Below are 23,679 nucleotides of genomic sequence, written 5' to 3'. Positions count from 1 at the left end.
GCTGACAGATTCATTCTGTAACTTGGCGCGTGTAGTGGGATTTTGCAGCCCATTTTTTTTTCATGTTATGCTTAAGTAGAATAATATCCTGCTTAAATCAAAATTATTAGTAATGATCATCGTCTGCGGCAACGAAAAGTAAAAAAGAGGGACACTTAGCAATAGTTCTGGTTTATCTAGCTTCTTCCTCTGGGTAAACTACTTCTCCTTTTAGGTAATACAAGTCCTTTACCCAGAATAAGCGCAATTGATCCAATAGTATCATTGCTAAGTATTCCCATCGTTTTGGAGCTTCGTAGACGCATACAATGAAGAATACTAATTTTTTAGCTTACTCAAGCAATTGGTTCACTTATGCATCATATGAAAAAAAAATGGACCACAAAATGCCACCACAATCGCCGAATTACAGCTTGATTATGGCAGCGGCTTAACCGAGTGAAGCCTTTTAATTCGGGATGCGAAAACCAAGCCACTAACGATTTGGCCAGCTGTACATTTTCCGCAGAATACCGACCCTGTATGTCGGGATTTCACACGCTTGATTTAGAAATACAGAACGGAACGACACGATAGGAGGAAAACAGTATATTCAATTCCAAAAAAACCATATCGCTTGCACCATCTGCCTCTACGGGGATCCTTGTCGTTGCTCGATGTGAAGCATGCCCCTTGCCTTGGGCACTGGCCGGTGGCTCACCTTTGGTGCGACAGTATTACTTCACTAGCAATCCTGAATTCCGGAGTAATTATTCGGTGAGATGTTAAGGCCTATCCCAAAACTCCTTCCTTGCGCATTATTCTCACAATCTGATCCAGTGTATATTTCGCGGTGTACCATACGACAGTCAAGGGTGCAGGAATAATAAAAGGACCACATTGGCTATACCACAATCTAAATTGTGAAACCTTTTCTTTAGCGGTCCGGGTTTAGAGACTTCTCACATGAGGCCACGCGGTAGCAATTTATTCTTTACCGGCAATTAAAACTACACTTCATGGCAGAGCATTTACCGGAAGGACGCTAAAAGCATGCTTTCATTACATACGAGCGTTGCAGGAAGCGAGGACATGTGATTCCGATGATAACACCGCGATTGTAGCGTTGACGACCCCTGAAAATAAAAACAATAAATAGGGATAGATAATGCTTTGGTGTTCAGCCAAATCTACCCGTGCACTTTGTAGAGCAGTTGACGATGGCTACCGGAGGTATGTCCTACACGTTGGTCGGGTTCGCCGCAGAACTCGACTGGCGGCCCCTACGCTTCGTTAAACCAATTCCTGGGAACAAGTTATGCCGGGCCTGTGGACTAGTGTGCAGGAAGACCGCACTCCTACCGTGCTTGCACCTGCTGTGCGAGTCCTGCTACGGTCAGTGCGCACAGAACGGTCAGCGAGTGTGTCCTCTCGACGACCAGCCCTCCCAAGACGAAGAAGTCGACTGGAAGGAGACCCTTTCCGACGAGATACTGACAAGAAAGGTGATTTACGGGGATCAAAGTTGAAAAACACCGCAGAAAATACTTTTAGTTTTACGGTTTGACCATCCGCCTCGCATGCGGCAGGTGCGGGGTTCAATCCCCAGTGCCGCCGGGTACCCACCGGTGATACAATGGGTACAAGCTTTCCCCTGCCTGGTACTCGGCTTCTGTACGGTGAAATGCTTGAGAAATGGGCCTCTGACCTAACCTTAATTAGAATAAATAACCTTGTGCCTTGGCGCTCTTTGGCACCAGATGCCCTAGCAGCATAAAATTTCATCATCATCATCAGTTTTAGTTTTAGGTCTGAGCTTGTAATTTTGGGGGTTGCATACCGGTCCTAAAAACAAACTTTCTGCGTTAACTGAAGCATTTTAATGGATAACACAAGTTGGCTGTCGTCAGGACATACCGGGTCGGTAGTGCATTAGATACAGACATGTTCTGAAAAAGCGATTACTGTCTCGATGTATAACAGGCGTTTCAGGGAAGACTAAATTTTGAAAAAGTCCATCTTTGAAAATTAAGTCTTCCCTGGAACACATATGGAATAGAGAGTGCGGAAAGGTACGGCCGCTATTAAGGGAATTTTCGTTGCGACCGCTAGAAATTTTGTTTTATTTCGTGTCAATCATTTCAGTGCTTGTCACAGCTATTGCTCTCGTATATGTAACAAATAGCACCTATAATGGATTTCGTCGATCTTTGCAGTGAATAGCAAAAGATGAGATCTGAGCACAGACAGAATACCAAACGCTTCAGTGGTGCGCGGACAGATAACCAGCAATCTCCATGAAGAGAGGATAAACATTGCAAAACATGTACCAATTATCACTAGTTCAGCTCAGCAAAAAGCGAATAAAAGCGCTAATTCTATTTTTGCATCCAAGTACTTGTTAGGAGGCCAAATGGAAAAGGAAATTATCGCGCCCTCATGAAGGGGGAGTACACTTTCGACGAGCATCCTGTACTCTTATCTTATCTTTGTCAAGCGTCACGAGGAAAGAATAGCGTGCCAGCCATTGTGTAACACAGGTCTCCCCCCCTTTTTTTACCGAAATGAAGGGGTGTAGTGCAAGCTCAAGATATATCCATTGTTTGGCTTGGGATAGCGGCTTTTGTGTGGACAGACACCAACCATAGGTGGTTTTCCTGCATTGCAAATTGTCAAAGAAATAAAGAAGTTTGAATGGCTTGCACTAATCTCATGATGATATCCATTTTGCTCGACTAGAACAACAATAAAACAACGAAAAGAAAGGAAGGCGCAAATAAAGGATCACGATGCAAAATTAAAGCGCTTATAATCAGGCTTGAGGCGCAAAACATGCGCAACATCAGGGCGTGCACAACTCCGCAGTGCTGCCTTCGCTCATTCGGGAACGACTTTCTAGTCCAGTTCACCTATTCCTGGAAGCATGTTTTTATGGTTCCCAAGTATCGTCGTAATAGTTTTATTGCGGAAGCAATCCGTCACGAAGTCTAATCTGGTCTTGAGGATGTGCCTGGCTTGGCTTGACCTTGAGTGCGATTCTCACGCAGACGGTCGACGCACCCGATCGAAACTTGGTGCGGCAGCTTGTGCAGGAGGGCGATGGCGCTCTCCGCGCGCGGAGGTACATAGAGCCATGTAGAGGTGGAACTTTGGCAGCTGCGTGGTATCGGGTTTCATGCTCCCGAGTCCACCGGGCGGGTGAAGTGAGCGGGCTGGTTTTTTTAACTTCACAAAGTCAGCATCTTGGCTCGCTGCCAATAGATACCTTTAGCTGGCCGTCCGCAGTGAGCGGCTCCGCGGGTAACGAATGTGCGTGCGCACCTTGTAGCGTATTGCGTGCGTACGCACGCTACAAGCCATAGCGCGCGTGCGCGACGGGCAAGTTACGGGATGCGTTGACAAGATGGCGGCGCCCTGCTCGTCCGCTTCGGAAAAATACTTGTCGCCGATGCATTCTTTGATGCGACAGCTCGTTCGAAGTGCTTCCTGTTCGCTTTTATTTCGCGCACTCTCGCCCACACGTAGAGGTATGAGCGACAACAAGCCCCTATTTTTCAGGAAATTGGCGAGGTTCCTGCTCTTAGGCCTAACTAAATGCAGAGTGTTTCCCAATGATTTCCTCTTAGCAACGCCATCTGGGGTTGCAGTTCTCTAGCTTTTAGTCAGGTTTTACAGTTTATTCTATTGACATAGCTTTCCTTATTTTCAACAAAACATGGCTCCTAATGCACCCACCTTTGCTATCATCAATAATTACGGGGAAAAAAAATTCAACCCAGCGCGTTGATTGATTGTAAAACATTTTATTCGCCGGGAAGAGCTTGGCAAGAGGTCGCGTTAAGTGGTCGAGAGTACATAGCCCTCAACGACTTTGTCAGCCGCGTTGATGTGCTTTGGTGTCATGTCACTAGATGGCGCCTCTGTTTGCATGTACACCTGAGGGACGTTGCGGCATTCTGGATATCTCGACGAATTACGTGCACAGGAGAGGTTGCTTTGTCTGCAAGCTTCTCGAAGGAGTATGTATGGGCGCGATGTAGCCAGAGTTTGTTGGGCACAACGCCGAGGGTGACCGCGGTTTCAAAACTCTAAAAACTGTCGTGGATATTACTTACGGTAATCTAGGTGCCTTTCAGTAGTGAAGGAGCCAAACAGTAATAGTTAAAAAGTTAACGGTTCGCTATTAGTGAGCCAGCCCGCTAGTTAGCACGTCTTACCTGTATACTGATGAACTACACCACTGACAATGCTATGCCGAAAAAAGTGCTCTTCGAATTCAAAAAGCCCGTTTATAAAAATTGTGTAAAATATTAGTGAAACACATTCCCTGTATGCGGAAACAATCTCACGCTAACCAAAGTCTTATTCGTATGCATAAAACTTGAAAAACTAGAGGAAAAAGTTTAAATTGATTTTAAAATCAACACATTCTTTTTCACGTAATATTGTTTTCAGACAATGCCCTTTATATTTGTCCTTTATTTTCAGACCACTATGCAAAGCTAATGGAGCAGATAAAGAATACCTTCTGATCAAATGTAGTCTATACAAGACATCAGACTTTGCTAACCCCACAGCCGTAGTTTCTTATGCGCCATAAGCCCAACAGGATACAACAAAACTCACAAGCTTCCCTCTCAGTGCGCATTTAGCAGTGCAGGAACGCAGTCATGACGCTAAGTGCATGAATGGTTGTTCTGCAGGGTGGCTCCATACTAATAGTTAACTGTTATTTGTAGCTGAAATGCTGGCACGAAGAAATTGGCTGCGCGGACGTGATGGCAGCTTCAGAGATTTGGCAGCACTTACAACGGGAGTGTGGTCAGCACTCGGTCTCCTGCCCCAAGTGCTCCGCCGCCGTTGTCCGCAAAAGACGTATGTACGCACCTGAGATCAGAGTGTCGTGCTTTGGAGACACCCTTCATGTCGGAATGCTATGGACACTCTACTTTCAGGCTGGAAACGGGGATTTTGTCTTCCTTCAAAAGCGCATTGAAACAGCAGGGATGTGAAATAAGACCCTTCTTCGAGCGGCTCCCTGTTGACAGGGGATCACGTCACAACAAACTCAACGAAACTTGCCACAGCTTGAACGCCTTCGAAGAAACGCTGAGGCAAGAATTGATCGCTTTAAACGAAAGCTTGAAAGCATTGCCGGAGCTAATGAAAGAGAGTTTGGACAGTTTCGCGGACAGAGTGCACGAAGTCGTGGCTTTTAATGAGCAAATGAAGCAATCTCTGGAAGGAAGAAAAGAGCAAACAGAAAATCTTGCCAGCTCTATAAACGCAGTAACCGAAAGACTGAAAAAGGACGTTGTGATTTCGACTAGTCTGAATGCTGACAGGCTGGCGCAGATTGCTGACGCCGTCGAAGCATGCACGGAAAGGAGTGAGAAGACATTCCTCTGGACCAAAGAACAGTTCTGGATTTGTGGCCTGCACGTGGACCACTGCGTCTTTTTTGTCAAATGTGTGGAAGCCATTAAAGAAGCCACTTTGAGAACCGGCTCTGCTAACTATGTTGCTGGGAATGTATACTTCCGCGGCCCGCATATCACCAGGTGTGCGGTTCGAGGAAGAACGTGATTCGGTGATGTTATACCCGGCTCTCCAGCTGCACAAGGGTGACATTGACGATTCTATTACGTGGCCATTTGCGTACAACATTAAGCTGAGCGTCGTGGATCCGATGTCCGGGGCAAAATACATAAACCTTGTTACACCGGGCCCGTTCGGAATCCTTGAAAGGCCTACGAATTCAAGCAATGAGCTGACTTGGTTTCCGATTTCCTTGAAGCTAGAGGACCTTACCCGTGACGGCTATGTCCACCACGACTGGCTTCGTGTGAAGTGGGAGCTGCTGATTTGAGTTACACTCCAATAAGGACAGAGGCCTCAACGATATCCAGTTTAACTGCCTGTCTTTTAAACTGATCAGCAAGGTTTTACAGTTTTAGTTAGATCAATGCTGGAGTCCTTTCCGCCAGAACTGGCAGCTATAGAGAGACCTTAGCCTTTCATAATATTAGCCAAGCTCGACTGATTACAACAGTATGTAGAGTCTGTTGCATGCAAATTATAGCCGCTCAGGTCTTTCCTTGGATAGCCTGCATGAGATTGCAACTTCAACACCATTTTTTTCTCCTCTAAGCTGGGTTGTCGACATATACAAAGGATGGACGAACTCAGTGTAAATATCTATGGATGTTCAGATGATACCAGTTTAAACTTGCCTTCCACCTTGCACATTTAAGAGGAGCGACCTTCTTCCAACGTTCCCCGGGATTGCATGCCGAAGCAGGAAACAGTGCCGCCTTGATTGGGGAGAACTAACGAAGGGGAACGCGTGTTTAACAGGAATGGCAACGCATCGATTTGTTCTTGTTGTCTGATCATCTCGGATACTCGCTTTGACACAGACGCGGATCATGAAGAACAAGAGAGAAATAATGCTTTTATCTTAATATTTGATTTAATATGTGGGAGTGCATGCGTGTTTGCTCTCGCGTAAATGAATCGCCCTCAAGTCGTTTTGACCGTGAGTTTATGCTATAGCTTTTTACATGCTCGTTTGGCTTGTTTTCATTTAGAAGAGCAATAGGTTTGAAAAACTTTGAGATCACTGCGTCGACCCCCTTTGGAGCAATGCGAAAGCAAAACTTCCACACACTATAGCGACGTCCATGACTGTTCTGACGTCATGTGCAGTATCGTCGTACATGGCTGTTTTGACCTGCTTTTTTCACGTTTTTTCGCTTGTAATTAATGGTCTAATTGCTCGTCATCTACAAAACTTTCTCTCACAGCAACATTTTATCACTCACTATCTGTAACAATCACACTTTCACATGTTTATCTTGAAAGAGCGATGCAATCATGCGGCAAAAATTGCGGACACTTATTGCTCACGCGAAAGAGTAATGTAATGCTCTCGCATTAATAAAGCTTGAAACTGAATTGTGCAGCAGTGTTTCTTTTTCAAGTTTAACTTGAAATGGCAATGTAGGCTTACTTTCTTCATCTGCCGTCCTCGCTTCAAATAAGAGCTGCAGCGCGGAGAATGAGAGGCCAACAAACACGCGTGGTGTTTAGAAAGTTCCTCGACTTTGCATTTCATTAGTGCCAACATACAGCATGTAGTTTAGACAGAAGTACGCTAGATTGACTCATGAAGAAACCCAGTGTTTTTAAAAGAAATGTGGCTGGTTAAGCTACGGCTTGGCCAAGTTAAATCACCGAAGTGCTGCCACAGGGACCTAAGTTCTTTCTCTGATTTCCGTTTTGAGGTGTTTTTACATTAGATGAGCAATGTACCTGTTGGTCGAGGTGCTTCCCTCTAGCTCCTTCGCAGCTATACAGCGACGATCATTATCGTCTTGACCTCGAAGCCTAACGGAGGGATCCTGCCTCAGCCGGCGCTTCTTACCTCTTTCTTCTACACCTCTAAATTCTTTTCCTTCTTTATATTTGTTGACGTCACGAATCTGCTGATTACATCACCACTTATCCAGGACGGTGTCCACTAGAAAGCTTCTCGTCCTCAAATTTCTTCAGGTAAACACAAAATAGAGAATTTGTGGTCCGAGTACGAAATGATTTGGTTACGGAACGGAACACCAATCGAAGAGCTGGGGATGGTTTTTTTACGTGCACTGGGTTCGCACAGTACATGGGCCTCTAGAATTTCATCTCCACCGAAACCGGACCGCAAAGGCCAAATTTCGATGGAGGCGAAATTATAGAGGCCCGTGTATTGTGCGATTTCGGTGCGTGTTAAAGAACAGCAGTTGGTCAAAATTTACGAAGCCGTTCACTGCGGCGTCATTCACAGCCTGAGTCACTGTGGGACGTTTTGAACACCAATCAACCGAGTAATGTACGCCTGATCCACAAAGTTGATAACGGTCGCAGACAGAAAGCCGCTCGACTGACGCGCGCTCAGTCAAGCGACGACCGTGATGTGAGAGATAAAAACCAGGATTGTAACCATGGCAACAGGTAAAAAAGAAGGAAAGGAAAGATGAAACCGAGCCTTGGCAGGGGCGGTAATCGCCGTTTTCATAGCTTTCTGAGCAGCTGCAGCAGACGGCGTGAACGATGTCTCCTCGAGGCCAGCAGTGCACGTTGGTGGGCTTCGCCGCTGACCTGGACTGGAGGCATCTGCGCTTCATTAAACCGATTCCGCAGAACAGGATATGCCGCGCCTGTGGACTGGTGTGCAGGAAGGCAGCACTGTTGCCCTGCATGCACCTGTTGTGCCTGTCCTGCTACGACCAGTGCAGTGGCGACGGGGACCAAATGCGCTCTGGATGACCAGCATTTCCTGGACGCAGACGTCATCTGGACCGAGTGCCCTCGCGAAGAGATGCTGAAAAGAGAGGTGGGGGCAAACTTATTTTCACAAGGACGGCAGTAATGTGTTATGTTCAGTTCAGTTCAGTTTATTTCCTTCAAGACCCTAATTCAGGGATTTACATAAGGGGTGGGGCTATGAATATAACGTGAGATTTAATTTTCTAACATCAGCTGCGTTATCTCTTGGTGGAATCTTGATGCACAGGTAATGGCTCCGAACTGAATTGAACTTCTGTAATCTGAACTGAACTTCTTAACTTCTTGTAATCTCATAATCAGCCTGACTGCGCCCACTGCTGTACAAAAACCTCTCCTATATCTCTACAATTAACCCTGTCCTTCGCCAGTTGCGGCCACCCTATCCCCGCAAACTTCTTAATCACGTCGCCCGCCTAACTTTCTGATTTCTCTTGGAATCCACTCCGTTACCCTTAAGGACCAGCGGTTATCTTGCCTTCGCATTATATAACCCGCCCAAATCCATGTAAATTCAGCTCAATTCAGTTAATTTCTAGTTTTTGCTGGGGGTTCCTTAGATAAAAGTTGCCAGAGCAGCTCCACTAAGTCCAGGCAACCACTAGAAGTCAGAAGTCATAGTGTATATAGCAAACGTAATAATAAAATATAACCATGAAGTCATACCAAACATAATGGAAATTTGTGGTATGTATGAAAGAAGAAACATAAAGAAGAAAACCAAACATCAAAAGCATTTCGCGTACAACAGTAACAACGTTGTAAAAAGTAAAAAATTGCTGTACTAAACGCGTCAGATAAATGGAAGAACGAGCAAAGCCATTTGCGCAAAAATGACACAATACGTTCAGAAACAATGCATTTATCATCAAAAACAAAACAACACATATTTCATAATTTTACAAAAGAGCTCATAAGTTCTTTTCTGCTGTAGTCAGGTTATGAAGTAAAGACTGCAAGTTGTAGTTACGAAAAAACGGTCATGTCTGTGTATGCTGCTTTCTTGTGTTCACAGGAATTTGGCGCAATTCTAAAGATGCTAAAGTTGATAAACAATTTCTGACATTACTGGAAGAAAAATAAATTGTTTGCAGAAGACGGAGGCCATATAGATTGTGGACGCCAAAAATTTTATATGTTTGGGAAACATGCGTTGTGGAACATGGCCTTTCGAGATTAGCATTTAGACGAACCATTCTTTTTTGTAGTATGATTAGTTTCTCCATATTAGTCACTGTCGTCGTAACCCATACCAAATTGCAGTAAGTTAAATGAGAGTGGAAGAGTGCGTAATCAATCTGACCTGTACATTTTAAAGGCAGAGTTCTGCGACATCGTGAATGTGCACCCACAACACAAAGTTTTCGCCGAAATAATCGATGTGCGTTTCCCAACTCAAGTTAGATGAAAAATATACTACTAGTGTTTTACGCTCCTGAATAATGTCCACGGTGTACACCGTGGTAATGTCAATCACCTGTCGCTCAAGACTTGGTACATAATTGGGGTACAAGTCTTTATTTTTATCCCGAAAGATTGATTTCTCCTAAGATGTCATTAACCCGCGTCTATTCCCTGATTCAATGTGCTCCCTACCTGTCCCTTAAAGTTACATCATTTCCTTATATTGCTGCGCTATCCTCAATTTAAGCTGAAAGTTGTTCGTTAGCCTTTTTTTGCGTTTCGGCCCCGCAGGGGCAGATTCTGTATTACCGGTAATATTCCGTACCGGTAAGATTCTGTGCTAAGACATAACTCACTCGCAATCAGCGAAATTCCCTATGTAACAAGACAGTTTCAGTGGCATTACTAAGTTTGCTGCCGTGACGAAGAAACTAGATCGACGGATGCTAAAAAAATCTTTGCCGTCGTAACGCTGCGTGCTTTGTCGATAATTGCTGAACACTGCAGAAAGGGGAGTAGGTACAGGTAAGAGCAAAAGTGGAGAGACCCCGGGCCGGCGGCAGGAGCGTCTGCGGGGCCGCACCGCGGCGCTGCTATCTCTCTGTGAGAGTGCCCTGAGCGACCACAAACTTCGCGCAGTTTTTGTGCGGCTGCATATCGCACTTGATAAATTTCTAGTATGGTGTACGACTGCTCTGTTGATCACGGTCTCTATGAAAGGAAGCGCGCACCCCCCCCCCCCCCCCCCCCCCGTTGTTGAAATATCAGTGGCGTGTTTTGTACCTTCACTCCTGACATGCGAATTCACCTCCTCATCAGTAAAAACTTCATTGCTAAGCGGTTGTTTTGACCGAAAGCTTTGCACTTACTATTAAAAATTAAGCGTTCTGTAATTCTGTAATTTTTTGCAGGCGTCAGAGCTTCTGAGGTGATGCTGCTTTTTTATTTCTGAACAGTCTCGCGAACTTTTTTTTCTCGCTATCGGGCTGGCACTCCTTCCACTTCATGGCCATGTGTGAAGGCAAAAGCTGTTGTCGCCTAAGCACAGGTTATTACCCTGAGTATTAATGAATGGCTGGAACACGGGTGCTGTGTGTCGGTCTTAAAGATCTCAATTGCTCCGCTTTCCATATTCTTTTTGAATATTTTCTCCATGAATGGGTTTTTATTTATTTCAGTGATGGCTCTAACAACTGCCTTAATGGCTACTACCATATGTATTCTGTTATAAAAGTTTACTTACGATTGTACCGCCAAGGTGAGATAGGTGGCTGTAGGAAGATGAATCACGAAAATTGAAGTTTTTTCACTCTGAAAGTGCTGATCGAACCTAACATCCACACTGGGGGTGTTTTAATTCTTCCAAGACCGACATCCAGTAACACTATTCAAGCAATCCGTTTCCGTGCACAGTCCACACACCCGTGTTTAGGTGATAAGGACCTTTGAGTTGAACACCACCATGAAGTCGGAAAGGTATTAGCACGCAAAGAAACAAAAAAAAGCTCTCAGGAGCCTTCACAAATAAAGAAGCCACATAGCCTACGAAGCTGTTAAATCTGGCAAGAATACATAATACGGTGCATTTTAATTAAGGAACAAGCGTTTATAGATTGATGACTCACCGGCGTATGCGTCCGCAGAAGTCTCATCCTAGCTGTCACTCAAACTAATGACGTCATCAACATGGCGTGGTATGTCGTAACATGAAATTAATTGTCACACCTTAGCTAACAATTAATTAAAAACTGACTGCGTCATTAACAAGACGTCGTTTGTCACAACACAGAATTCCTGAAAATTAGTAATTAAAATTGAATCAAAATAATAAAAATTGATGAAGTCATCGACAGTGCATAGTATGTCGTAACAGAAAATAATTAAGGTGGATTAATTTTAACTTTTAAAAATTAATAGACATAATAAAAAAAACTCATCGTGTCATGAAATGGCGTAGTATGTCGTAACCGGAAATGTACTGCGCATGCGGGTGACGTCACTTATGACATCACCAAATCAGTCTATATACAGAGCGCCGACCCGCGCTCCGACTCCGCCCTGGTAGCTCCCGGCGCATGCGCGTGACGTCACCTATGACGTCATCACATAGGGACGAAAAGAAAGACCATCAGGACAGGCGCTGACTAGAAACAAAAGTTTTGTTGCTTCTAACGAGAAAAAATGTACGACTCTTCAAACAACAACAAGAAGTAAGATGCCACAAAGCACGAGAATCATTTGGTGGTGTATGAAGAAGGTGGTGTCTGTGCCATCCCATTGGCCTGCTGCAAGTAATACGCGGGCCAGACGGGAAGATGGATCAATGAATGCCTAAAAGAGGACAATAACAATGCGTACCAGTATGTGAAATTCCATCTAGGCATATATTGCAGATATTCCAAAACTAAACCTTGCCACCCAGGCTTCACACAAAGATATTAAGCAGTCATAGTAACAAGGTAACGTGTCCCTCCTTTGTCCCTTCCCTTATGGCATGGTTCAGGTGACCACTGAGATGCGAGACAGATACTGCGCCATTTTCTTCCTCTCCCCCCCCCCCCAAAAAAAAAGCATTTTATATTTTTAAATTATTGAAGCCGCACACATCACATGGTCCACGGACGCATGCGTTTAGCAGCCCATTCTTAACACTGTAAGCAAAATAATTAGGGCTTCTGGTTCCTCGGAAGTTATGATGGTTATCAACTTTGAAATGGCATACCAACTCACCAAAGCACCAGTTGTAAGACGCCAGTGTGTGACACACCTAGCCGGTTCGTCTATAACTGAGTGGCTGTCGCTAGCAAGGCTACTGTTGAAATCCTTAGTTCTTTAATTAGTTTGTTTCCAGCACCTAGCTATACCTGTAAAGGGGTTTCTCGTGAGGGCGGGTGTTTCTAATTCTGTAGGAGTTGTTCAGTTCAGTGCTTGACGTGAATCCTAGCAGCGGAGTGGACGACATTCCACTACTTAGCCGTTCGTGCTGAAAATGAACACAGGTGGGCCGACGAACAAGCTGAGGGTGGATGTTACAGGTGCACCAAAAGTAAAACGGAGCACGCGAGTGGTGACCAAGCTGGGAAGAACTGCATGTCATCGCGCTCTGTCAGCAGATGCGCAGCTGAGAGCGAGGGGGCGTCGGCACATCCGGTTGGCCCACCTGGATGACCTGGTGCCCGCCTCATCGTCGGGTGGAGCGAAGCCGCACCGCTACCATCACTGCTCGCCAGGTGGCGCTTATCAATGCTTCATGCTATCAGAATTTTTATATGATAACTCAAGAGGCAGTGCCCTACTTTTTGAAGCTAGGTCAGCGTGTCTTAGAACGCGCAGCTACAAAAAGAAATTTAGGGAAGAAGATGGCACATGTGCAGTGTGTGGTAGATCTGTGGAAACAATTGACCACCTCATAATCAAATGTGATGGTATCCATCCGGATGTCGATGCAGGCGCAGTCACTCTTCCTGAGGCCCTAGGGTTTAAAGATAACAATGGTCATGTAAATAAATCTGCAGTGGAGTTTAGCAAAAAGCGATTGGAGGATTGGTGGCTGAAAAGCAGAGATGTGGCATAAGGTTAGAATTGCAGGAAACCGTCGGTAAAGATGATGGCGATTCTTAATGAGAATTGCCAACGCAGTAAACAAAAAAAAAAGAAAAAAAGAAAAGCTGAGCATGGTGGCAGTTGCCACCACCCCGTTTCAAAGGGGGCGCTCCTATCCATCCATCCATCCATCCATGCTAGGGTGCCTCGATGTTCATGCAAGCGTTTGTTGTTTTGCCGCATCGTGCAGAAAAGCTGGCCTCCGACGGCATGCGCTTTCTGCTTCGTCAGGAATGCCACCATTTTCAGTCTGCGCGACCGCCTTGGTTTGCGTTTACTGGCGGCGAGTTTCTTGTGCGAAGACATATAAAGGCTTCTGCATCCGTTTCGACGGTGCGGTATGAAAAAAAATAGCAAGTATGTATTGCCTCATTTGTCTTTATGATACAAATAAATGATCAACGGCACAGGAAGCGAGGTAATTGAAGACAACTTGCTTCAGCTCGAATTGTCTTCTTACACCGGAGAAGACCTTGAGCTTGGCGCATGATAGCCTTAGATGCTTATGCGCCACTAAACTCTACACAACACAACACCGGAGAAAACTGTTACTCAAATTTTCATACAAAATAACGTTGTCTCTGCACAAGTCTTCCTCGATCGGTAATATTTAGAACGTCGTTTTATGTCACAAAGACAGCGCAGCCAATACACGCATGCTGATCTTTTTTTCACGTGTTCCCTGGAGCCAAACAAAATTTTGAGCGCACTTTTCAAACTTGCCGCCAAGTGAAGCGTTGTTTATTTGTTTTTATAGTTGTTTGTTTCATCGGCTGCAAGAATATGGATAAATGAGACCAGAATAATTAAAGAGCTCATGGCGATACGGTATTGGACACAATTTTGAACTTCAGTAACTTTTCTATTTATATTGGTTTTCAATATAAGTTATCATTTTTTTTCCAGAAGAGGGTACTTCTGACTGCGTTAGTTATTTGCTTATTTGTTTCAGTCAAAGCAGGTATAGTTTTATGTCTCTATTGCTGCATGCAGCAAATACCTTCCTGTTTATTTCCTTAATTCCATCCAAACCCCTGTGCAGGCGAGAATCGCATTGGCGCGCGTTCGTTTCGATAGCTAATCAAGGTTTTGCTCAGAAAGTCTTTAGGCATTACGTTTTGAACGTACCTTGCAGGAGTTTTGCACTTAATGCCAAGTTTTTGCATGGGTTTCCCAACCAAATATATTGCTCAAATAGCTATTCCCTCCTCTCCCCACTCCTTAGCATTCAATGCCGGAGCTTAGTGGCAGTGGCCTTCGTCTGCTCAGCCCCAAATGCATGCGACCGAATCCCGGCTTCGGCGGCCGCAGTTCCATGGAGCTGTACGATGTCAGTGCTCGTTTATTTACTTATTTTTCAAATACTCCCGGCTGTCCTTCGGAGGTCAAGGCACGAGTGGCTACAGAACATCCTGATGACGCTTACATAGGATAGTAAAATAAACATTAGATCAAAAATTATCTTCCAAAGGCAATTCACTCTTCCCAATTGGTAATGTACGCAGATGACGTCGCTGTGATAGTTACTGGTGAATCTCTTCCGGTAATTGAAACCACAATGACGAGTGAACTTCAAATCCTGTCTTCCTGGTTCTTAGAAAATCGCCTAACCTTGAATGTCGCTGAAACTAAGCACGTCATTTTTCATTCTAGGTTACAAGGCAACCAAAATTCAATTACACTTACTCTAGGTAGCTCATTAATACAACCAGTCTCGTCTTTCAAATACCTGTGAGTTTTTTTATTGTTATTTACATTGGGAAGAACAAATTAACCACGTATGCAAAAAATTAGCTCTCGGATGCCACATGCCCATTAAGGCAGAACATTATTTTCCGTACGATGTATTATACTCCCTGTACTATTCCTTCTGCCATTCACATATCAGTTACTGTTGTGAATCTTGGGGCCAAACATATAAAACCTACTTGTCACCTTTATGTCGTCTCCAGAAACGGGCACTGAACGCGATAAGATCTTCTTTAGATCACTCTAGGAGCAACATTTCTGATGCTAATCAAGTACTATCGTTCCTATAAACTCTTAACTATAAAATTCGCTCTTGATAAACAGCATAATAAACACTAGCTCTCCCCTTCCTTTAAGCCTTTTTGCGCTGCCTTCCCGTAACACAAGACAAGCATCCAATTGTAAATTTAACCTTCCAAAATGTAGCAATGTATATGGTGAACGCCGGATAGAGTTCAATGGAGCAAAAATATAGAACGGATTGTCCATCGAGGTGAAAGTAGCCAGAAATTTTAAAATGACCAGTAAACTACATTACAAGTCTAATCAAATTTTGCCTGACACTCTTGTTGTGTGAATTCTTGATACCTCATTTTTTTGGTGCTTGGTATTGGAACGTTTTTTCTTTGTATTCAGTGTATTCTTTTATTTTATGTTTTTTCGTATTTTGTATTCTTTGTATTCTTCCTGCAGTCTCCCATCTTATTTTTGTTTTTTTTGCTTCGTGTTATTTGTAACCTCACTATTGTGTATATCATGATTAACTCTTTAGTCTTCCGCGCTCTGTGGCTGAACTGCAAGTAATATTTGTGTTGGACCGGCCACTAGCTTTGTAGCTCTCGGTCCAAACAGTGTTTGTGTATATCACCTGTTTTCGCAATAAAGTTTCTATGAAAAAAACACTACAAAAAAAATCTGAAACTCCGGGAGATATTATCACGTATTGGTGACTGCAGTACGGCGAACAGGAACACAGCGAGAATGTCTTCGAAACGAAACTCTTTATTCGGGCTGACTTGCGCCCGCAAAGAGCTGAATCACTCGGCGGCGGCGTAGCAACAAGCGTGCTCGGCGGTCACGCTTGCGTCACGAACGAAGCGATAAAGCAGTGTGCCGGCAGCCTTGAAGCATGAACAAATAAACACAACAAACAAACGCTACAAAGACTCGCGGCATTACTCCCCTCTCAAGGAAGCATCGCCTCGATGCTTTAGAAAATAATGCGGCTATCAACAATCAAAAACGGATTGTGCAAAAATAAACACCGAATGTGGAAACGCGCCGTCCTTTAGCGTGCATGATAGAACTTTAGGCGTACGACATGGACTAGTTCGGGTCGTAGGCGGCGTCGCTGGGATGCAGTACTTGGTCAGGGACGACTTCATAGTCCAATTCACCTAGCCGACGAAGAACCTTGTACGGGCCGAAATAGCGTCGCAAAAGCTTTTCGCTCAATCCTCGGCGGCGAATGGGCGTCCAAACCCAGACTCGGTCTCCTGGCTTGTTATCCGCGCCGCGTCGTCGTAGGTTGTAGCGTGTGGCGTCTGTCCGCTGCTGGTCTTTGATCCTTAATCGGGCAAGTCTTCGGGCTTCTTCTGCGCGTTGTAGGTAGACGGAGACGTCGACGTTATCTTCCGCGGTAACGTTCGGGAGCATGGCGTCCAGCGTGGTCGTGGCCTCTCTGCCATGGACGAGCCTAAAAGGCGTCATCTGGGTGGTCTCCTGCACTGCAGTGTTGTAGGCGAAGACTACGTAAGGCAATATGACGTCCCAGGTCTTGTGTTCGGCATCGACATACATGGCGAGCATATCGGCGATGGTTTTGTTGAGGCGCTCGGTCAGTCCGTTGGTCTGCGGGTGGTATGTAGTTGTTCTCCGGTGGCTGGTTTGGCTGTAATGGAGGATGGCTTGCGTCAGTTCCGCCGTGAATGCTGTTCCTCTGTTAGTGATGTGCACATGGGGGGCGCCGTGTCGCAGAACTATGTTCTCCACGAAAAATTTGGCGACTTCTGCTGCTGTTCCGTTCGGTAGGGCTTTTGCCTCTTCGTAGCGGGTCAGGTAGTCGGTCGCTATAATGATCCACTTATTTCCAGATGTTGATGTCGGGAAGGGCCCAAGCAAGTCCATACCGATCTGCTGAAAGGGCCTTGAGGGGGGTTCGGTGGGGTTCAGAAATCCTGCTGGTCGGGTTGGAGGGGTCTTTCGTTGCTGACAATCTCGGCAGGTTTTCACATAATGTACGACATCGGCAGACAGGCGGGGCCAGTAATACTTTTCTTGAATGCGGCGGAGGTTGCGTGAAAACCCGAGATGTCGAGCTGTCGGCTCGTCGTGTGAGGCCTGAAGAACTTCTCCGCGCAGACTTGCAGGTACAACAAGCAGGTAGGTTGTCTTGTTCGCTGCAAAGTTCTTCACGAGGACATCTTTGTGTAAACAGAACGAAGACAATCCTCGTTTTGAACGAGGCGGGGGTGAAGAAACCTTGCCTTCCAAGTATTCGATGAGACATTTTATGTCGGGGTCCGCGCGTTGCTGTTGTACAAAAGAGCTGGAGCTGATGGGTCCCAGGAAGGCGTCCTCATCGTCGTCCGGCGGCGGTGCATCTACAGGGGCTCGTGACAGGCAGTCGGCGTCAGAGTGCTTACGGCCGGACTTGTAAACGACGGTTACATCAAACTCCTGGAGCCGCAGGCTCCATTGAGCAAGGCGGCCGGAGGGGTCCTTCGAACTGGCCAGCCAGCACAGTGCGTGGTGATCGCTGACCACCTTCAACGGTCGTCCGTACAGGTAGGGGCGGAATTTCGACGTAGCCCAGATGATGGCAAGGCACTCCTTCTCAGTTGTCGAATAATTAGTTTCGGCTTTGGACAGGGAACGGCTAGCGTACGCGATGACCTTCTCCACTCCGTCAATTTTCTGAACGAGGACAGCGCCTTGGCCCACACTACTTGCGTCGGTATGAATTTCAGTGTCGGCGTTTTCATCAAAGTGCGCAAGGATCGATGGGGTCTGTAAACGGCGCTGAAGTTCCTTGAAGGCTTCTATTTGCGGCGCTTCCCATTTAAAGGGCACATCTGCCTTTGTCAGGTGCATCAGTGGCTCGGCGATGCGCGAAAAGTTTTGGACGAAACGTCGGCAATAAGCGCACAGTCCGAGGAATCTGCGCACAGCTTTCTTATCGGCCGGTGGCGGAAACATTGCGATAGCAGCTGTTTTCTGCGGGTCTGGGCGTACTCCCCCCTTGCTAACCATGTGGCCTAGAAACATCAGCTCTTCATAGGCAAAGTGGCACTTCTCTGCTTTCAGGGTTAGCCCGGACGATTTGGTTGCCTCTAGTACTGTTCGAAGCCTTTTCAGGTGCTCTTCAAAGCTCGAGGCGAAGACAACGACGTCATCTCAATATACCAGACAAATCTGCCACTTCAGGCCTGCCAGCACTGTATCCATTACTCGTTGAAATGTCGCTGGTGCGGAACAGAGACCAAACGGCATCCCCTTGAACTCGAAGAGGCCATCTGGAGTGATGAATGCGGTCTTCTCGCGATCTCTTTCATCAACATCAATTTGCCAGTAGCCGCTCTTGAGGTCCATCGATGAGAAATACCTGGCGTTGCAGAGCCGGTCCAGTGTGTCGTAGATTCGAGGGAGGGGGTAGACGTCCTTCTTTTTGATGCTGTTCAAGCGCCGGTAATCAACGCAGAATCGAAGTGCACCGTCTTTCTTTCTCACTAGAACAACAGGTGCCGCCCAGGGGCTCTTTGAAGGCTGGATAACGTCGTCGCGCAGCATTTCTTCCACTTGGTCCCGGATGGCTTGTCGTTCTCGCGGCAACACTCGGTAGGGGCTCTGGCGGAGAGGTGCGGTGTGCTGGTCGGTTATAAGGCGATGTTTGGCAATTGGCGTTTGTCGGACTTTTGGCGACGACGAGAAGCACTGGCTGTAGCTCTGAAGGAGATTGCGGATCTGGTCTTGTCTGGTCCGGGGCAGGGCTGGGTTTATGTCGAAAGTGGGCGAGTTCTCTTGGTCAGGTGAATCATCTACGGATGAATCGGAGAGGGCGAATGATTCTCGTACGTCGGATATTTCGTCGAGAAAAACAATCGTCGTTCCTCTGTTAACGTGCCGGTATTATTCCCTGAAGTTTGTCAGGAGTACTTCGGCTTGTCCTTTCCGGAAATGTGCGATGCCTCTGGCGATGCCGATTCCTCGGTCGAGAAGCAACTGCATGTTCCCCTCGATAATGGCTTCAGTGTTATCCGCTTGCGTGGCGCCTACGGTGATGATGACGCTTGAGCGGGGTGGGACACTCACTTGTTCCTCCAGGACACTGAGCGCAACGCGATGTTCCGGAGTTCTCATCGACGGGATGGCCTCGTCCGTGGAAAGTGTGATCATCTTGGATCGCAGGTCGATGATCGCCTGATGCTCATTAAGGAAATACATGCTCAAGATCACTTCGCGGGAACATTGCCGTAGCACTACGAAGGTCGCGGGATAGGTATGTCCCTTGAGAGTCACTCGCGCTGTGCATCGTTCTGATGGCGTAATGAGGTGGCCCCCTGCGGTGCGAATTTGTGGGCCGTCCCAAGCGGTCGTTACTTTCCTCAGCTGCGCAGCGAACGGTCCGTTCATCACCGAATAATCGGCTCCTGCGTCGACTAGAGCGGTAACTTTTCGGCCGTCGATAACGACTTCTAAGTCGGATGTCCTGGCTCTGGCGTTACATGTCGTCTTCGGCGTTGGGTCACGGCTTCGTCGGATATGTGAATTGTGGATGGGGCGTGTGGTCGAAGCTTTTCCTGATGACGACGTCGTTTTGAAGGCGGTTCGCGTCGTGGTCGAGGCTGATGTTGTATGCGTCGTCGGCGTATTAGGTGTGGCGTCTACATACGGCGTGGTCGCTGGAGGATCTTCGTCGTTTCCTCGGCAAGCAACCTGACCTCCACAGTTTGCTTTGTTTAGTTTCCCCCACGCGGGCTAGGGGACCTTCCTCGGACAGCCGCGGCGTAGCTGCGACCCGGTGATGCAAAACGTGCGGTGGACGGTGACGGCGAGCGGGAAAGACGGCTTGACGACACGTACTCCCCTCTGTGCAGGTAGTCGTCGATTTCCCGTGGTCGCTGGCCGGAGAATGGTCGTGGGGCGTCGATGGCGAAACCACGCCGGCCGATGCGTCTGTACGTGCAGTGGCGAAGTACATGACCGGCTTCGCCGCAATGGAAGCACAGCGGGCGGTTGTTGGCAGTCCTCCAGGCGTCTCACTTCCTGGGGCTTGGGCGTCGGTCGTAGGCTGGGCGGACGGGGGCAGGGGGACGGCGTTCGGGAATAGCTGGTTCACGTCGAAGAGGCGGAATGCGGCTCTCGCGTTGGGGCTGAGGACTGCGTAGTGCAGCAGCGTAGGTTAAGGCTGGAGCTTCAGCTGGAGGCGAAGATGACGGAGTGCCAAGCGCATGCTGCACTTCTTCGCGTACAATTTCCTCAAGGGTCGCTACTTGAGGCTGGTTAGAAGATGGTAGCAGGGGACGTAGCTCTTCTCGTACAATTTCGCGGATAACATCCCGCAGGTTGCCTTCGAAGGCTGTGCCATCCGAGAGGGCAGTCGAGGTCACTTGGGGCTGTCGAGGAAAATGACCGGCTCGTGCTTCCAAGGTTCTGGTTGGTTTGGTTTATGGGGTTTAACGTCCCAAAGCGACTAAGGCTATGAGAGACGCCGTAGTGGAGGGCTCCGGAAATTTCGACCACCTGGGGTTCTTTAACGTGCACTGACATCGCACAGTACACGGGCCTCTAGAATTTCTCCTCCAAAGAAATTCTAGCCGCCGCGGCCGGGATCGAACCCGCGTCTTTTGGGTCAGCAGCCGAGCACCATAGCCGCTGAGCCACCGCGGCGGCCTTCCAAGGTTCTCTCTATGGCGGCTGCTTCACTGGTGAATTCCGCGACCGTCTCCGGTGGGTTGCGAGTCAGACAGCTGAAAAGTGCCTCTTTAGCGCCACGCATCAAAAGCTCCACCTTCTTTTCCCCCGTCATGTCAGGATCGACTCGTCGAAAAAGGTGCCTCATATCTTCTACATATGCGATCACTGACTCGTTCGGGTGTTGGATGCGTGACTGTAGAAGCAGCTCAGCTCTTTCCTTCCTGATAATGCTCGTGAAGGCCTTCAGGAACTCCCGTTTGAATAATTCCCATGTCGCTAGAGAATCTTCGTTGCTCTCGAACCAAGTTCTCGCTGGTCCTTCCAAGGCGAAGAAAACATGGCACATCTTAGTCTGGTCGTCCCAACTGTTGAACACGGCGACACGCTCAAACTGTTCCAACGATTCCTCGGGGTTCTCGCTCGGTGAAGCGTTGAACGTGGGCGGCAGTCGGGGCTGGTCTAAAATAATGGGGGCTGGTGTCGTAGCCATGGCTGAAGTCGAAATTGAGGGGTCCTTCTTCGTTCGCGTGCGGTCCGGTAGCAGTCCGAATTCTGGTGGACACCTCTGGAGACGACGGCTGCTTCGCCCTTCGCCTGCGGGGGGGGGGGGGGGGCGGCTGCTGCGGCTTTCGCGGGATCTTCTTTGAGACGGCTCGGGCTGCTCTGACGGCTCCCAGGGGGTGAGAGCGACAGGGACATCCGTTAGCACCTCCACCAGATGTCACGTAGTGGTGACTGCAGTCCGGCGAACAGGAACACAGCGAGAATGTCTTCGAAACGAAACTCTTTATTCGGGCTGACTTGCGCCCACAAAGAACTGAATCACTCGGCGGCGGCGTAGCAACAAGCGTGCTCGGCGGTCGTCGAACAGAATACCCGCCGCTGTCAGCCGTGCTCTTTTAAAGCCGATAGCGAATCTTCGAGATAAAGCTTTAGAAGTTACTAGAACATTCTGGCACAAGCTAGAGTCGGCTCCGTCCAGATGCGATCCATTTAGATAATTCTAGGCGCGTCATGCGTCACAACCGAAGCGATAAAGCGGCGTGCCGGCAGCCTTGAAGCATGAAAAAATAAACACAACAAACAAACGCTACAAAGACTCGCGGCAATATATAGGAAACCTTTGGAGGTTTTTTATAGCTGATATGCCGCTTTGCCACAAAGTATCCCCCCCCTCCCCACGCTCTAATGTTCAGTTTTCAGTCTGTATTTTCTTTACTGTCTGATTGCCTCTTCGCTCGAGAGTCGTAAAATGAGAATTATACATGGAAACAGCTCATTCTTTCTTTCACTGGGCCGCACTGGATGCTGCACTTGCATTCTCATTGCCTAAAATTGCTCTTTTTTTTAAAATGGCATTCAACATAATTATCTAGCTATCTGCCATCCGGATAGTTATCTGTCGGTTACCTCTAATCTTCGAGCCAATAAATCCTGGAAAGCATGCATATTTTCTTCTTTTGTCGTATGCATTATTTGTAATAATATTTTAATTATTGAACTTTTATGATCCGCCATTTTCCTTACTTCCAGGTTATCTGCTGGAATGAAGAAAACGGCTGCGCTGCTGTGATGGCCGCTTCGGAGATCTCTAAACATTTCCAGCGCGACTGTGGACACCACTCCACTCGCTGCCCCAAGTGCGCGGCCTCGGTTCTCTGCAGCGACGTCTGCGCGCACCTGAGGTCGAACTGTGCAAACCAGGGGGCGCCTCCTGCGCAGGAATGCGGGGGACAGGTTGTGCGCAGAGACGAGTCACCTGCTCCGACAGCTTCGAGTCGAGTGTTAGAAGAGCAGGCCCGCGAAATGAAGGCCGTTCTGGAGCAGGTGGTTAGTGAGAGCAGAGCGCTAGGCGACCGACTGAACGAAATCTCGCACGGTCAGAACGCCTCCACAGAGACACTGAAGCACGAACTGTCACAAGCAACACAAAGCATTCGAGAAATAACCGCGTCTATTGAGGAGATGAAACGGTCAGCAATCAGCACTGTTTCCACAAGGATGGGGGCTTTGGAAGAGACACTCAGAGGCGAGTTAGTGTGATGCGAGACAACGGGGACAAATGTTCACGGCTTGCAGGTGCCATCGACGCTGCGAAAGCTGAAGCGAAAGACAATTTCCAGAAGACATTGCACAGCATTGGCCTCGTTGTTGGGCACAATAAGCTACAAGTGCAGCATTGCGACTTCTTTATAAACGGTATGGCATTACTCAAACAAGAAGCGTTGCAGGTGGGGTATGCTCATTATATAAGCCAGCGGGTGTACTTGCGCGGCTACTGCATTTCACCTGGAATTGCATTCATAAAATATGGCGAATCTGTGATCCTGTGTTTGGGGTTCCAACTACACAAGGGTGAAATGGACGACTTTATTCAGTGGCCACTCGAGCACCGAATGAGGCTGAGTGTCGTGCACCCAGAAGAAGGCGCAAAATGCCAGCTCGAAGGGAAACCATGGCGCACACACACACCTATTCAGAGGCCTTCAGAATCATCTAACCAGCCTGCTTATTTTGGTTCCACGTCCCTTAACCTAGGCGACCTCACCCGCGACGGCTACGTGCACGAAGACCAGCTTCGATTAATATTTGAGCTGCTGCTGTGAATCACTCTTGCTCGAGAGACAAAAGAGCACTTTCTTATCTGAAAAACCTATATGTGGGTCGCCTGAGCTCATGCTACAATCTACTACTGGA

General features: G+C 47.4%; 2 pseudogenes across 1 annotated transcript; both read left to right on the top strand.

Moving 5' to 3' along the window:
• The first annotated feature begins 1,199 nt into the window (after window positions 1-1,199).
• Window positions 1,200-5,848, top strand: LOC149355836 (uncharacterized; annotated as a pseudogene).
• Window positions 5,849-7,728: 1,880 nt separating this feature from the next.
• LOC149355835 (uncharacterized) lies at window positions 7,729-23,315 on the top strand (annotated as a pseudogene). Its single transcript, XR_016289754.1, has 2 exons — window positions 7,729-8,359; window positions 22,516-23,315. The product of XR_016289754.1 is annotated as an uncharacterized LOC149355835 (transcript).
• The last annotated feature ends 364 nt before the right edge of the window (window positions 23,316-23,679 follow it).

This window comes from Amblyomma mixtum, chromosome 3 (genome assembly GCF_055824585.1).
Source record: "Amblyomma mixtum isolate Tamu chromosome 3, ASM5582458v1, whole genome shotgun sequence".
NCBI classification, from domain to species: domain Eukaryota; kingdom Metazoa; phylum Arthropoda; class Arachnida; order Ixodida; family Ixodidae; genus Amblyomma; species Amblyomma mixtum.
This window is presented reverse-complemented; position numbering and strand designations above follow the sequence as displayed.